Raw genomic sequence first — 15,723 nt, 5'->3', positions numbered from 1 at the left:
GAGGTGCCCCCAGAGTGGAAAGAAAGGTCTGAAACGCTGCCCCACGGCCACCGCGGAGGAAACTCCGAGTGATGCACTGTATAATCTCTAAGAGCTCGGCTTGACGGGAACGGTTAAGTGTGTTTGAGCTAGCCATGGGTATCGGTAGATGATCGAGAGCGAAATTCGTCGTCGTCCATGAAAGCCACTGCAGCGTCAGCCAGGGCTGGGCTAGGGAGGTGGTCGTGCCTTCCTGGCTATTAATGGAGCGTCCGACTTTACTCATGACCTCCCCTTGCACAATTTCCTGAAACTGTTACACTTGAGGATAAAATAAAGGAATAAATGATGCGTTCGATTGTCAAATAATGTTTCGTGTGTTAACCTCCTGATATTAAGAGCCTAATAAAAGCTGAGAACCTGGCATTTGCTCAGTTTCTCCCACAGCATTGTAAAGCACAGCAAACTGTAGGCATGGCGGTCAAATCGTGGTCTTCGTTCCTTTTGCATAAAACAGTTCAACGCTCGCATTTTGTCACTTTCGCTTCACAGCCCACGCTCCTAAAATGTATTTTCTGTCAATATTCCTTGCATGACTTCTTTCGGTTGCTTGTTACTAAAGGATACTTTTATTTTTGAACAGAAGCCTCTGCCTCTTTTTTTTCCGCAAGTGAAAGTGTTTTGTTTGAAGCTCAAATAGTTTTCGCCTGCGCGTGGTTGTTTAAAAGCGATAACGAAACCATAATTTTTAACACTGCGAAGGCCTTGCACAGCAGCGGGCAATCTCTTGTGATGAACTATAAAGGCCGAACGTTGGTGAATGACGACAGTAAACAAAGTTCAGGTGTTGCGCGACACCAGCTGCGACAGATTCACAAGCCCGCGCCGTTGAACTAAGGCGAGCTAGAACACTGAGCATCTATCGTGATTACGGCGAACGCTATACAGTGAGAGTAACTATATGTAATGACATGGTCGTCTCGCGAAGATACCCGTGAGGAAACTTCAGCGCGTCCGTTCTTTTCTCCCCTATGCAGTTTCAGTGCCGTCGCCTGTAGGGCCCGAAAATGGCCACCTCAGGGCCGCTCAGTGTCGGCGGCCGGCCTCCAGCGACCAAGACGACACGGTGACGACCCCACCTGTTTCCACTGGACGAGTACGTACCCTCGAAAAACGCAGAAGAGGCGAAATTTGACGAAAAATCAATCGAGAAGTCTCGTGCGTTTACAGGCAGCTCTTCAAGCATGCATGTAGGTGTCCGTATGCGAAACACTGCCCTTTTTGCAGACTTCTTTGCTTGTCAGCACAGCAGGCAACAAATATATGGTCAACCGAAACCCACAGCTGTTTGCTGATCTAAAGAAGCGTGGGATCTGTCCTTTTGTTCCGCTTCGATGTTTCTTTAGTAGATCTTGGGGCGCAATGTTCTAATCGAAATGACTCAACAGGCTTAAACAAAAACGGCAAAGAAAACTGCATTTCTCTATTCGGGAACCAATAGAATGAACAAAATGAATAGGAGAAAAGCTCAAGATGCCAGCTTCTTGTTTGCAGGACGGATCAAAACAATACACTTCAAACTACCTCAATGAAGTCATTATAAATCCTTGATGATTTCTATTCAGCCCCTCCCTACCAGCGTGACTAGACACTAATTTCTTGCATAATACTACAACCAGTGCGTGCGAAGGCTGCTGCAGTGCAAGTTGCTCGTAAATTCTCGAAAACCACACGGCCAAATATTTTCTTTAGGTGTTAGTTATTATAGCGTTCGCAGGCAGGCTGCCTTGAGGACTCACAAGAGGTGGCAGGTCGGCAGGCGGCTACTTAATTCGCATCAGTCATTTGGCATGTCATACAGTTTGCTATATTTGGCGAAAACTATGCCCACCTTTATGGCAGTCCTTTGCACACCTACGTGCATCCCCCTTAACTGACCAGCCAATTACATTTTAATGCGAAAGCTTTATATGTCGATCAGACCAGAAGCCGCCGTCCGCTGTCCATGGCACAAAATTCGGAGGATGTCAGAACAGCTTCTGACACGGAACCTGATTTCATTTCGGTGCCGTGTCATCGTAGTCAACGCTCCTGCGCTTGACCACATTTATTGCTTGGGCACGTGAATCAAGATTTTCGGTCGCCAGCGCCCGACCCCTTAAAAGCGCCTGCATCATCATTCTATGTCAACATGCGCAGAGTAGTGTGCGCCGCGACTCCAGGTGGCGACACAGTGCAGTCAAGCTATAATTGGGCCTCGCGCTGGCTTCGCAGTCACCGGGCACGGCAGCATCGGAAGCATGCGGAACGCTAATCTGCTTATCTACCTTCTGTAGATCTACATTGTGCAGAGACACACGTGCGAGAATGCGAAAGAATTATGCAGGGTGCTTCACCTAAGAGTTTCCACAATTTTTAAAAATGGGCTTTTTGAGTTAGGAGAGCGTTGTTTTTTCTTCGGCATAGCACTGTCAGAGGTGTAGAACAGCACAAAGCATCTAAGGCGTGCTAACTAGCAGGCTAGTTAACTAATATTGATTTGTTATCTTTTTAACTATTACTGTTAGGCTCCCTAATTATTGAGCTGAGCTTAGTTAACTGCAAGTAATATCCGTATCAGTTTTTAGAATTTCGAAAACGCGGTTACCCTCCGTGCTGTGGCCCAACAATTTCTGGCTTCATGCCAAAATACATGCGCTTTCGGCAAGCTTGCACGCAAAGCAAACTTTCCAGCGCACTTAACTCGACGAAATAGCTGAAATCTGTTGGGCCACAGCCAAGACAGTAGCAGCGTTTTCGAAAAATTGAAAACTAATATGGATATTACTTGCGGTGTGACTGCATCCCTCTAAATAATTAAGGAGCGTAACAGTAATAGTTAAAAAGTTAACTATTCAGGATTAGGTGACCACCCTCAGCTCTATTCTGATGCGCTACACGGCTGCAATGCTATGGCGAAGAACCGCTCTTCTGGCCCAGAAAGCCTATTTCTAAAAATCTTAGGTAAAACACCCTGTATAAGACTTTCGCATCCACACATGTAAGCATTCTTAAGTGTCTCTGCCGAATGTTTATTGTGAAAGCTTTAGGGGATCCAAATAAGTCATCATTTTCGGCTGAAGAAGGGGTCCCTATAGTGTCGCTTGCTTCGTTCCGAATGTGAAAAGGAATTCAGCTTGGAATAAGTCTAAATTTTCGAGAATATCACGGCATGGTGTCAGCTTTTTCTTTCTTCAATATTTTACAACCTTTCATAGAAGTTTTTTTTTACCTGCAGCAGTTCAAAATCTGAATTTTCCTTAATTCGCTAATAATCGTCAGAAATAACGCTCAAATTGCGCTGTCCGGGACGGATGGCAGTATGTTTTGTTATTCCTACCTTGGATCTGCGTGGCGCGGAGCGCATTCAGCTCTCGTCGACGGCGGCTTCAATTTCAGTGGCGATCAGTTTCGTTATGGTACGAGACCTCTACAGGTTGGTATACCCGCCAATATAGTGCACACACTTCGCACGTTCTGCGCTGTTGCAGGACGTGTCAATGGTGGCGGTTAGCCCAGTCCCGCGAATTGTGGTTGGTCGCACACGTCCGGTGCAGCTTCCACCTTATCCAACCGCGATCACAGAGCCCGGTTCGCTGAGCGGTCCACCGCGAGTGACACACTCGAATCGCCTGCGGTTGGTGTGCGTTTTCATTCTGTGAGAACGCACGCACAGCTGCAGCTGCGACGTTCGCTTCGCAGAGTCGGGACGAAACATGAACCGACTAAATCATAGATGTCGAGGTGTGCACCTCCTGTACCTCGAGAACTTGCTTTCTGTGCGTGTGCAGTACTTCGAGAAGCTGCCGGCCCGCTCCAGCGCGGGTGCCAGCGCAGGTGCCGGCACGGATGAAACGGAACTAGAAGCTGCGGGGCCATCTGCAGCTGCCACAGCCGGCACGGGAGAGATCGCGGGAGAATCTCCCCGGCAAATAAAAGATGTTAGAAAGAAGCGCCAAGGGGCACCGAGGCGAGCACCCGCCCTGGAAGTACTTCCGGACACAGGTGAGTATGCGCCTTTTCCTGTCGGCTGAAAATGTCGCCTGACTCTTGTCCGAGTGCTCGCTCTTTGGGCGCGTTAATATTTGAGTGCTGTAGTCGGATATGCAACTCAAGAATGCAGCGGCAAACAACCCTCAAAGGGGAGCCAATCTAGAAAGTGTCATCGACCGAATGTCATGACTTCGCGGTTGATCCCATTTCAAAGATGCATCCGTCATTCGCCACCTGCGGTGTAACGCTAGTGGCTTAACCACGACGTCATAACAGTCAACACAATTGGCTGGAGGGATTCTTTTGAGGGGCCTTCCCACGCCGGATGGAATCCACTGCTTAGAAACTGCGCGTGTGTCGTATGTGTGTCGTAGTGTCATTTTCTACGAGTGCGGCTGTTGCAACTTGGTAGGAGCATTTTCGTATTCTCATTACTTTTCTTTTTTTTTTTCAATAAAACTCTAGTGTGAGACAGTTTTTGTCTTCAGAGAGGCTCATTGAGCTAGCTGAGCGAGCATGATTTGCGGAAACCAGGGGGAAAAGCAGTAAGCAGAGTAAGAACGCAGTCGGGTCATTCCATGCCAAACGCATCAGAATTTCCACTCGGCCCTTCCAGATTTCTTAACGGAAATTGTATGGTTCCTTATCGGATGGTCTAATGTAATTTGTTTTAATATATCTGAGACAAAATTTTTCATTCATGTGGCACCCATATGCAAAACTAGGTCTAGAAAACATAGTACAGAGCTAAGACTCGTTAAAATATTTTCAGAAAACTTGCTGTTCATTTTTACGCTCGAAATTTTCCTTGAACAATGCAGAAGCAGTGTTGTTTTGTATCAGCCAATAATAATCTGCCCGCAAAATTTTTTTATACATATCTTGTTTGTTGTATCCCAAAAAATACAATATTTACATTTCTTTCAGAAAACGTGCGCGATATTTATGAGCAACCTAAGCCACTTCACCAGTTCTCTGGCACAAGGACTACTTGGTGAAAATGTTTCAACTCGGGTAGAACAGAAGAAGTTTATGAAATAAAAAATCATAATTTAAAGAAAAACGTGAGATTTGTAGCATATTCAGTCTTAAATCTCATGCTGAGGTGCATTAAGCAAAAATACAAAGTCCAGCTAACTACATAGCTAGTATAATTATAATTGCGTCCAATGATTTTTATAGGGGCAATTTTTGTTTTCGATGAGAAAGAATTGGGAGCTGAATGCAACAGATGATTGTGTTCCCGTAATTCCACTGCACTGCACAACACGGCGGCAGCGGCGCCGCTCGGTATCCTAATCTTCTATGTGCTCTCACCGTGACTCTCACGTTCAGGCCAGGGGGAGGAAATCGCGAGCAAATTCCATCCCGGCTAATTGAATAAAGCTTCGCTGAAGCCGCAACTTGTCCGCTTGCGCTATGAACGTATCTGACGGAGGAACTGGCGCTATCGTCTGTATTAAATAGCGACATATAGCCGCAAGAAGTTTCTGAAACCAGAAAAGCTGATCTCTTTCTCTCATTTTCTTTCCCTTTTTAATTTCTGCCCCGCGCGGCCGTTGTAACCTCCTCGTGTCCTTTGCGTGTTTGGCGAACTCGGTCCGTCTCATTATCTCGGGCCCCGTCGCCTGCTTTGAGGCGCCTCTTACAGACGCTTCGGCGTCGTGCTCCTTCATGTGTTAGTGATGTCGGTGCTGCGACAGCTACGGTAGTGTTTGGTTTTGTGCTCATGACCTTAGAAGTTGCATGCGGCTGAGTTCAGCGAGACCCACACGGATAGGACGAAAACTTCTACTCGGTCTTGCTTTCTCGGGAGCCACCGCTCATTTCGACGCCGTGGAATATGAACTCTGTTTTGATCACTGCTGTTGAAGAATCAGTCATTGCGTTTGGTGCGCAGAAGATTCAGAACATCGTGGGAACATATTGTGAAACTATATGTTAACTGAATTCTATTGGTATTTGGATCCGGGCCGCTGCGGTCGCGTTCGGGATGGAGGCGAAATGCTAAAGGCCCCTGTACTGTGCGATGTCAATTCACGTTAGAAAATCTCAGGTGGTCGAAATTGGCTGGAGCCCTCCACTACGGCGTCCCTCATAACTTAAGTCACTTTGGGACAGTAACCCCATAAACCAACTTTGATATCGCATATAATAGCATGGACAGCGAAGGCCATTGCTTGCTAGTGGTTTGCTTTTGATGTGCTTAAATGATCCTTCTGTATTGTGTCAGAAGTTTGCACGGAATGATCGCACATGTATTGCGTGAATGATGCACGAAATGAGGAACTGGAAAGGTCAGCTTCGCCTTTTGAGAGGAAACGTCTATGGTGCGTCGACACACATTATTGGTATTGTACGGAATGCTTTAACATGTACATATAAGTTTATTTTGGGAAATGTCTCTTTTAGACTGAAAGTAACGGTAATGATATATGTCTCAATAAAGCCATAGAAAATATGTTCTCTGCTCTATGTATATTTATTCAGCGCTGCGGTTACCATTACCATTGCTGACCAGCAACGCAACCAATTTTAAAAAGCCGCAATAGCAAAGAAATGGCGTACGGCAACCCAAGTAAAGCGCGGCGCGCTGCCATGCGCAGAGCTGGCGGACAACGATACATGCGCCCACCACCCCTAGCGGGCCCGATTTTGGACCGGTCCGCGCATGAAGATACCTTGCGAACTCCCTTCCGCGCCAGCGTGTTTCGTTCGTTCGTTGTCATATAAATTCATGTGTCGTTTTTCGTCCGTCAACCGCTGTGACTGCCGGAAGAATTGGCGCTAGCGTTTGTACTTCGTGGCCCCTTTGAGGAATAGGAAGTTTCACCCCCTTGTTCAGGCGTCCATGCTCCCACGCCCTGGTCGTAGCACGCACCAGCGCTTTTCCCGTGCCCTCCTTAGACGCGCAATGGCGTGCGCGGTATCAATGGACTCGGGCATCCGGAGCAGCGCAGGGGCGCGTCTCGTATTGCTCCGCTCTTCGTTTTCTTGCGAAGCAATACTACTTTAGGTCGCACTTCAGCCCGTTCAGTGGCGAGGCGGTGTAGGCACCATTGACCTTTAGCGTGACCTCGCTGCGTGACGTCACACCACGTGACCTGGAGTCACGTCACACCAGCTGTGTAAAAACGGGGCCCCATCTCACGCCGTCGCGAGGCGAGGCGGTAGCCACCAACGGCGGCCTAACTCCCGCTCCTCTCACCAGGGGCGCTACGGTCAGAGTGACGTCACACCAGCTGTATAAAACAGCTCCGCTCCTCTCGCCAAGGCAGTCAAATCTTACGACGCGGTGAAAATGGAGTGTTACCGCACCGTCAGCCAATCGATACTGGAAGATTTTGTAATGGGCACTCTGGAGAGGGAAATGTTTGTCGGCATACACGGATTCGACGGATGACTTCCTCTTAAATGATTCACTGTAAGCCGTAACACTAGCATAGCCTAAGACTACCACCAGCCATAATACCAGCTGATCCGAGAATAACACACTATTGCTTCGCAATCACCAGGCTTAACCAAGCTAACCCACGGCCGTTTTTCTTGTCCCCCCCCCCCTGTTTAAGACGATACCGACACGTAGTACAATGGCCACTTTACAACTGATGTTTATTGCCCGCGTACCGGAAGTGTTCCAGCACGTTGCCAGACTGGCTGGCATGCATCGTACAGTTTTAGCGGTTGCATATACATCCTTTTCGCTTTAAATGTATAGAAGCTGACTATACAGTAAGCCTTCTCAAGAGGCAGCTAGTCGTATACGGGACGGGACGCCTTTATTCCGGAAGCCCAGTCGGCGGGAAGGGTTTCTGATTCTTGATGATCGTCGGCTTGGTTCTGCACCAACCATTCTACTCGTTCCAAGAGATGTAGCATAACACCGCTCTGTAGCAGTCTTTGCTGATCCTCCTACAGCTGGAAGAGCTGGCTGTGCCCCTGCTTGCGGCCTGGACGACACTCATGGCTCAGCTGCACGAAACACTATAGCTGCTCTAAGAGCCGTAGCAGGAAGTCATCCTAGGGCAGCCCTTGCTCCTATACATCTGCCGATGATGCTGTAGGTGGTTCCAGCTGTGTAAGCGATGCGTACAGCTCCCTTGCGCCGACTGCTGATCTTGCACTAACTACCGAAATGTCAATACCCTTAAATGTTTGTTGCGCTCCGGTCGCTCCCTGCAACGCTGGCCGACCCTCCAGGGATCCAGTGCTACGTCCTGTAGGATAAAGCATGTGCGGTGTTGACTTGAAAGCCTGTTTAGTTCTCCGTTACCCTTGACATTTCCTTCTAAACTCGCTTCTATCCTCTGTTCTTACTCTGTACAATCTGGAGACACACGACCCAAGACTTCTACGAATTCTTTTACACAGCTGACAACGCTACGCCGAAAAAAAAAGCGCTCTTTTAACTGAAAAAGCCTATTGTAAAATTGTGTGAAATCTTAGGTGAAACACCCTGTATAATGCGAACCGAAAGACTGAAGCAACAATTTTGCGTGTGTTCTCGAGATTTTGTGAGCTTCTGAGCTGAATCCGAGCAAGGGTTCGGGAGTGTCGCCCTGATGTTGCAACCAAAGAGGTATTAGGATGGTAAGACACCGCCTTCCAGCAGAGACGCATGGTAGTTGAGGGGGCCAAGCCAAAACTCCTCCTTTGATGGCCCTCTCTTCTTGAGCAGGCTATTAGATAATTCGTATGCTTTTCTCGGTGAGTCCGTCCGAATTCGAATTATAGGGACTTGAAACGATGTGCTCAAAGTCAGACATCCCTGCGAGGTATTAAATTCATTGGTTGTGAACTGGAGACCACCATCACTGCAGATTTCGTGCGGCATCCAATAGTATGTACAAATATATGGAAAGTTTTTCATGACCTCATTTCTCGTGGGGCCATGCAATTCCTCAAGGTCTGGATAGTTAAACGGTTGCACAAGGATTTAATCTGTATGCAGAGTAAGCATCGTACACGACTACATAATGCTGCATATCCTGTTCACAAGAGTCAGCTCCCACCCTGAGCAAGCACATGAGACTGCGTCTGCTCGTGATTTGCACTTGGCTATGCCCAGATGCCCCCGATGCAACCGACAAAGCATTTCTTTTCAAACTTCGGAGGAAATGACATCCTCAGTGCGTTTCAACAGCACACTTTTCACCACCGACGTTTCTTTAATGAGTGTTCTCCACTCCGCGTTCATATTCTCTGGCGCCTGCAGCGGTGCCATAACTTGCTGTAGTCCCGGGTTTCTAGGTGTGACGCATTTGAGTTTTTTCTATTGTTCTCATGCACTCCCGATCCTCTAAGACACTTGTGGCATGTACTTCTAAGTCCTCTGAGCAGTCGCAGGAGCAGCCTTTGCAATCGAGGTGGTATGCCCCAAATCCTTTCTTTGCGATAGATATCAATTAACTGTGATTAGCCTATATCACAGTTCTCCGTCCCGAAACAAACGCATTAAACTTCTTACAGCCAAACACTATTCCAAGGGCTTCCTTTTCAATCGGCGCGTATCGGCTCTCAGTTTGTCAACACCCTTGACGCTAGCCCATAGGCCACTATTCTGTGTGCCAATTCTGCTGCTGAATGAGCGCTGCACCCAATGTAAAGGCGAATGCGTCGTTAGAAAGCTTTGTAGGTAGGGATTCATAAACAACGGAAAGTGCAGAAGCTTTCGTCCGCATTTCTTTTAGATCGGCCCAATCGAAGCCCTCAGCAACAGACGACGAAGTGACTCTGATTTGCTAAGTTCTGCGAGTGCTTGCTGAAACAGTTCACTACGCGAAGTAACCTCTAGAGTTCTTTCTTTGTAACTGGTTTCTGGCAATGGGCTAGGCACTCTACTCGTTCTGGACTTGATTTGATGTTGTATATGATGTTGTTTTCCAAGGCCTTGTACAGTCTTTCCTGGTGCGCTTCTCGTGAAGCAGCCCAAACCAAAATGTCAATATAGATGCGCACAAAAGGCCGCCCATCAAAAATTTCAGTCGTTGAACTCTGAAATATCTCTGGAGGCGATGCAGCAGCAAAGGGTAGTCATAAGAACCGTTAACTGCCAAATGTACTGGTAAATGTGCAAATCAACGAGTACTTTCGTAAAAGCGGAATTGGTGGAATACTCTATTGGCACCAAGCAAGCTGAAACAATTCGCTCTTGCCAATTTGCTTTCGATCTCCTGAAAGGAGACCGACGGGCACAGTAGCCATAGAACAACTCGGTTTATTTCCCGCACACCGGAAGTGTTCCAGCACGTTGCCAGACTGGCTGGCGTGCATCGTACAATATTCACCCACCACTCAGCTTCTCTTCCGGCGCCGACAAATTTCGCCGGGCTCCCGAAACATGTAACAGCAGTTATTCGCTTAATACAGTAGGTATTATGCAGTCCTTATTCTAAGTAACGAAAAAGCAATTTTGTCGTTCCAGTGGAGCATCCAATGCAGTAAACCGCTCCATCGTGTTGTTCTAGTACCAATGTTAATAATAAAGTTTGCTGCAATAAAGTTGCCCCAGTAAATATGAAAGAGATAATGCGTTCAACATCGTAACTCGATACGATGTCTTTGGAAAAGTATGATGGGAGCTTTTCTTCTTTTTCACCAAGCATTAAATTTAATTTTAATAAATTTCTCAAACAACATACTGGTCGACGGCTACATATATTCAAGCAAGTTGCGATACGGCTGGTTAATGCGACGACTCTAAAGGCACGCGAGCCAATCTTCCTCAGTGGTGCACGTAGCGTATGACAGCCAACGTGCGGCCAATATCAGAGCTTCGGTGCTGCCTTGTCCACATAGCTTTGGTGCCAACACATCTTGTCTTTACTGCGCCATGTTTACTTAGCTGACGTGATTTTTACCTTTTACTACGGCATACACATGTTTTATTGCTGAAACAGACACCGCGAGCTGCCCTTATCTGTTAAGTTATTGCTGCAGCGTACTTACTGTGAAAGTGCCGTCCCGGCACTTCCTGAAACACGAAGAGATACGAATGCGGGAACACGGCACATGCATTCGGTCGTGTTACCCAACCCCGCAGCACAAAGCGTATACCATGACACAAAACTCGAATCTTCACTGATTCTGGGAAGAAACCAACTCGTTTGTGCAGCTCTGAGGGTCCACTTAAGGGGACAGGGCAACAGAAAATCAGAAAATTTTCGATTTTTTATTTCTGTTCAATTACTAATTCGGCGTTATTTTCTGCACTTTTCCAGTATCGCAATTTTTTCTCCGCTGTGTATTATTTCACTTTAAAGAATATCTTTGAAAATGAGGGAGCACGGCCAGGCCACATTTTCGGTAGAGGCAATGTCTTACGAGCCATTTGAAACACAATCACATGACCGAAACTAAATGTCTCTTACTTCAGTTGGGGTAACGACACATTTAGGAAGAACCTTGGAGCTCTCAGGGTGCCTTATAGCATTTTTGTCCTTCAATCGCATCATCTGGTCAGAAGCTCCAAAAAATGTCTCTTTAGTACCAGGAACACTAAGTATGTGAACAGCAGATGCTCTCATAACATGCAACGGCGATAAAATAGCAAGCGCAAACATTCTGCAGCCCTTTTGGCTAACCTGAAGGAGTAGCTCTCTCTACCGGATGAAAGAAGTTGACAGGTGTCAAGTTTCTTCTGTTGGCTGAGCAGCATAGCAAGTAAAAAAAAACGTAATAAACTAAAGGACCTTTAAAAAGCCATAACTTACATGGGAATAATGACTATGGAGGTCGTGCCTGTGGAATAAATTGGTCAGCAAATGTTGGCAAAGCGAAAAAGTTGGTGATATTTAATTTTTTCTTTAAACTGATTTATTTTACAATTTTTTTGTTACGCCGCACCATTATCTCCAAAACAATACAAGGCAGAAGGCAAAATCTCTGTCTGTGCTTTGTAAAGGCATGTGGGAATATACTGAGCCAAAATTAGCGATGCGAATGTTTTTAATTTATAGGCAGAGGTAATCAGTTATATTGATTTATATAATAATAATAATAATAATAATAATAATAATAATTGGTTTTTTGGGGGAAAGGAAATGACGCAGTATCTGTCTCATATATCGTTGGACACCTGAACCGCGCCGTAAGGGGAGGGTAAAGGAGGGAGTGAAAGAAGAAAGGAAGAGAGAGGTGCCGTAGTGGAGGGCTCCGGAATAATTTCGACCACCTGGGGATCTTTAACGTGCACTGACATCGCACAGCACACGGGCGCCTTGGCGTTTTTCCTCCATAAAAACGCAGCCGCCGCGGTCGATTTAAATGGTGCAAAAGCAACTTCGCCAAAACCAGCCTTAATTATCTAGTCCTGGAGAGAAAAAATAATAAAAGATTAGTGTTTTAATGGTTTTACAAACTGTTGATTCAGTCGAGAGAGTGCAACGCAAGGATGAATATGACATAAACAGGTAGGCGCTACCTCTATTGGTTGTTGCGGAAACTACCGAAACATGCCCTACAATACATGGGAAAGATGGGGCTTACCTTGTCCCCTTAAAAAGCAGAGTACGAAATGGCCGGTGTGTGCCCCTTACTTTGAGGCAAGCGTGTTCCATGCAGTGCAGTTTCATTACTGGAAAATAATCGTCGGTGATGGCATTCAACTTCAAAAAATTTCCTCGCCCTAAGGCAGCAATTGCTTCGATAAAATTTGCTGAGCGCAGTTACGATCATATTAGCTATATTATAAGCCGTATTTTTATTTTTACTTGGAATGCCTATATATGGAAGTTGAGGCTGAATACGCTACAAATCAGACATTTTTGCCACCTGGGACCATTTTTACGCTCACTTACTTTGTTTTATTCGACTTCAAACATTTTTTACTAGGTAGTACGCGTCCTAGGAAGTCGAAGGGTTTTGTGATAGCTCACGGGTGTAGCTTATGCTTTGTGAAAAAAAGTTAAGTCGCACTTTTCGCGTTAAAATAAAGAAGTTAAAATTTATACAACATTTTCTGGTCGCAGTTTATTCTTGGTTGATACTAAAGTAGTGTGCGTGTACTTTGTGAAGAATTTTAAGCGTAGACAACAATTTTTTAATAACACCTAGTTTTGCACTCTATTGGAAAATTCAGAGCAATGTCACATGACTACAAAATTTTTCCCCAAGATATTGGAGGAAATTACTCTCGACCGTCTCATAAAGGCATATAAATTTTGGTTGAGAAATCGGGGAGGGTTGAGCACAAAGTCTGGTACGTTTTGTGCGGTGTTTGGCTTTGAAGCACATAGTAAGGAGTACAAAGCGGCACCGAATGTCGTGGTCTCTGCTATTTTCGTGTCCTTTGACACCAGTGCACGTTTGTCAAGATGTTCTTGGCATTTGCCACACCACCCGAGGCAGTAGAAGACGGCCCTCAGTATGATGTTACAACGCACGTGCAGCTAATCCCACTGTACCCCGAAAATACACTCTCCGTCTCCGGCTCTCAGGTTACAACGAAATGAAGTGAATAAAATATTTTTCATTTCTTATTTCATTTATTTGTTTCCTTCTCTTTACGGAGACCGTAGCAAAGCGAAAAGCAAGAAGCCTAACACAGGGTTATTTGTAATCCATGCAACTACTTGACGTATGATTAGCAATGTTCACAATAAAAAAGAAAAAAAAATAGTGTCATGGGAGAGAACAGCTAAAATGTTGTTGCCAGAGCAACCTGAAGTTCAGGTCTTGGATATAAGTTTTTGGAAACCGCTGCAGACATATCTCTGCAACCTTTGTTGATGGCTATCGCGTAGCGCCGGTTGTCGTGACATGACCGAGTCGTTTGGATGCGTCTCCCTGAGTAGCCCAACTGAGAATAATCTTCTCTTTGACACATACTCCCATTATCCAGCTGCACAGTAAGCATCCAGGTCCTACATAGCAACCCAGCTAAATAAGGGCCGGAGACCTCTTCGTTACGTTTTACCGTCTGAATTGCAACTCAACCAATCATCGTAGTCCACTGAACCGAAGGACCCAGGTTCGAACACGACCGCGGCGACCGCGATTCGATGGGAGCGGAACGCAAAAAGGCACCCGTGTGCTGTGCGTTGTCAGTGCACGTTAAAGATCCCCAGTTGGTCGAAATTATTCCGAAGCTCTCCACTACGGCACCTCTTTCTTCCTTCTTTCTTTCACTCTCTCATTTAACCCTTCCCTTACGGCGCGCTTCTGATGGCCACCGAGTTATGCGAGATAGCTACCGCACCATTTCCTTTCCTCAAGACCCAATTTACATATTAATCTTTGTAAAATTGACCTTTTGGGCGCGACGCCCGCACAGCTTCTGGCAATTTTAATTTATGGTTCATTCAGGGAGGCAACTGCGTTTGTGTGTTACTGTGCAGGCGAACAAAACATTCCACTTACTGCGAGTGGTCGGCCACTGCGGCAAGCCGCAGTGGGCAAGAACTACAAGGAGCCGGGGTTTGGAAGGTAAGCATGCATCTCCTTGGAACATGTGTGAGGGTAGGCTGGCCGAAGGAGCCCAGTCTCTCATACGACCGACGCTGGTATGGTTGAAGTTGAAGCTAGCCCTACTGATTACTCCTAAAGTATAACGCGGCCCACCTTGTGCAAGAGCATGCGCCGAAAATAGCCGGGATGGAAAGTGAACCACAATTCGTTGATAGCTTCCATTGTACCATGCAGTGAGGACTTTATTCTGAATCTGTATACCTCCATGATCGGCAACCCTATCGCCGTAGATTCACTGTCTGTATGCAGAAGCCACATGACAGTAAGCGGATGGTCAGTAACGTGAAACACGGGTGCGTATCATGTATATTTGCGACCAGGGCTGGTCTTGTGCAGAGCTGAAATGAAGTGCGCTGTAGCAATCACTTTCACGTGGCATCGAAAAGGGTCCTTGCTTCGTGCCACTTTTCTTACGAAATCGTCCGAGTTCAAATGCGAATTTTGTGATCATGTAACCTGTTATCGCTGGGCAAGGTGATGAATACCTGTGCCAAAAACGGGTGCTCCAAGAAGATCTGCGAACATTACTTCCGTTTAGATTGAGCAGGGCCGTGTGGCCGCCAATAACAACACATCTATGGCACGCGGCCTGCAGTGACAGCAGGGACCCGTAGCGTTTGCCGTCCGATTTGAGGTGTTTATGCCGCAACTTCCCTTTTCTGGAAATAAAGGGACAATAAATGCTCACTGCTTGAATGCCACGTTATAATGGGTTAAGAACTGGTAAAGACATTTTGGCTGCTTTCCGAATTACTTTAATGATCACGTAATGCGAGACCTAAATCCTATGCTAAGAGATCAAACAAAAAATAATCACATACTAAGTACTGGCTTTTACTGCACCTGCCTATACAGCTAGCAGTGTTTCTTTTTAGATCCAAATCAAGTGGCGTTTTTTAGAGTTCCTGCTTTTGTCGTGCCGATGCCCCTTCGTGCTAGAGGCACGGAAGCATGCTGGAAGCATGTTGAGTATGGAGCGAAAATCGAAGCTCGAGAAGGCGCCCTCTACACAATGGAGGGAAGGGGTGGGTCGACTCACTAGCGCTTGAAAGTAAGAAACGAGTGAAAGCTGTCGTCTTGTTCTGTAAACTTCCACTCCTGACTGCAAGACAGCCTTCATCACGCCCGACAGGCTGTTCGTGCCAGCAACATTTCATCGGGTTATGGACAAGGTGTTGGCAGGCTTCAAGTGTCAAACTTGCTTCATGAACCTTGATGACATCGTTGTCTTACAGATAACTTTGA

This window comes from Amblyomma americanum, chromosome 1 (assembly GCF_052857255.1).
Source record: "Amblyomma americanum isolate KBUSLIRL-KWMA chromosome 1, ASM5285725v1, whole genome shotgun sequence".
Classification (NCBI taxonomy): domain Eukaryota; kingdom Metazoa; phylum Arthropoda; class Arachnida; order Ixodida; family Ixodidae; genus Amblyomma; species Amblyomma americanum.
Note: the sequence above shows the minus strand (reverse complement) of the source record.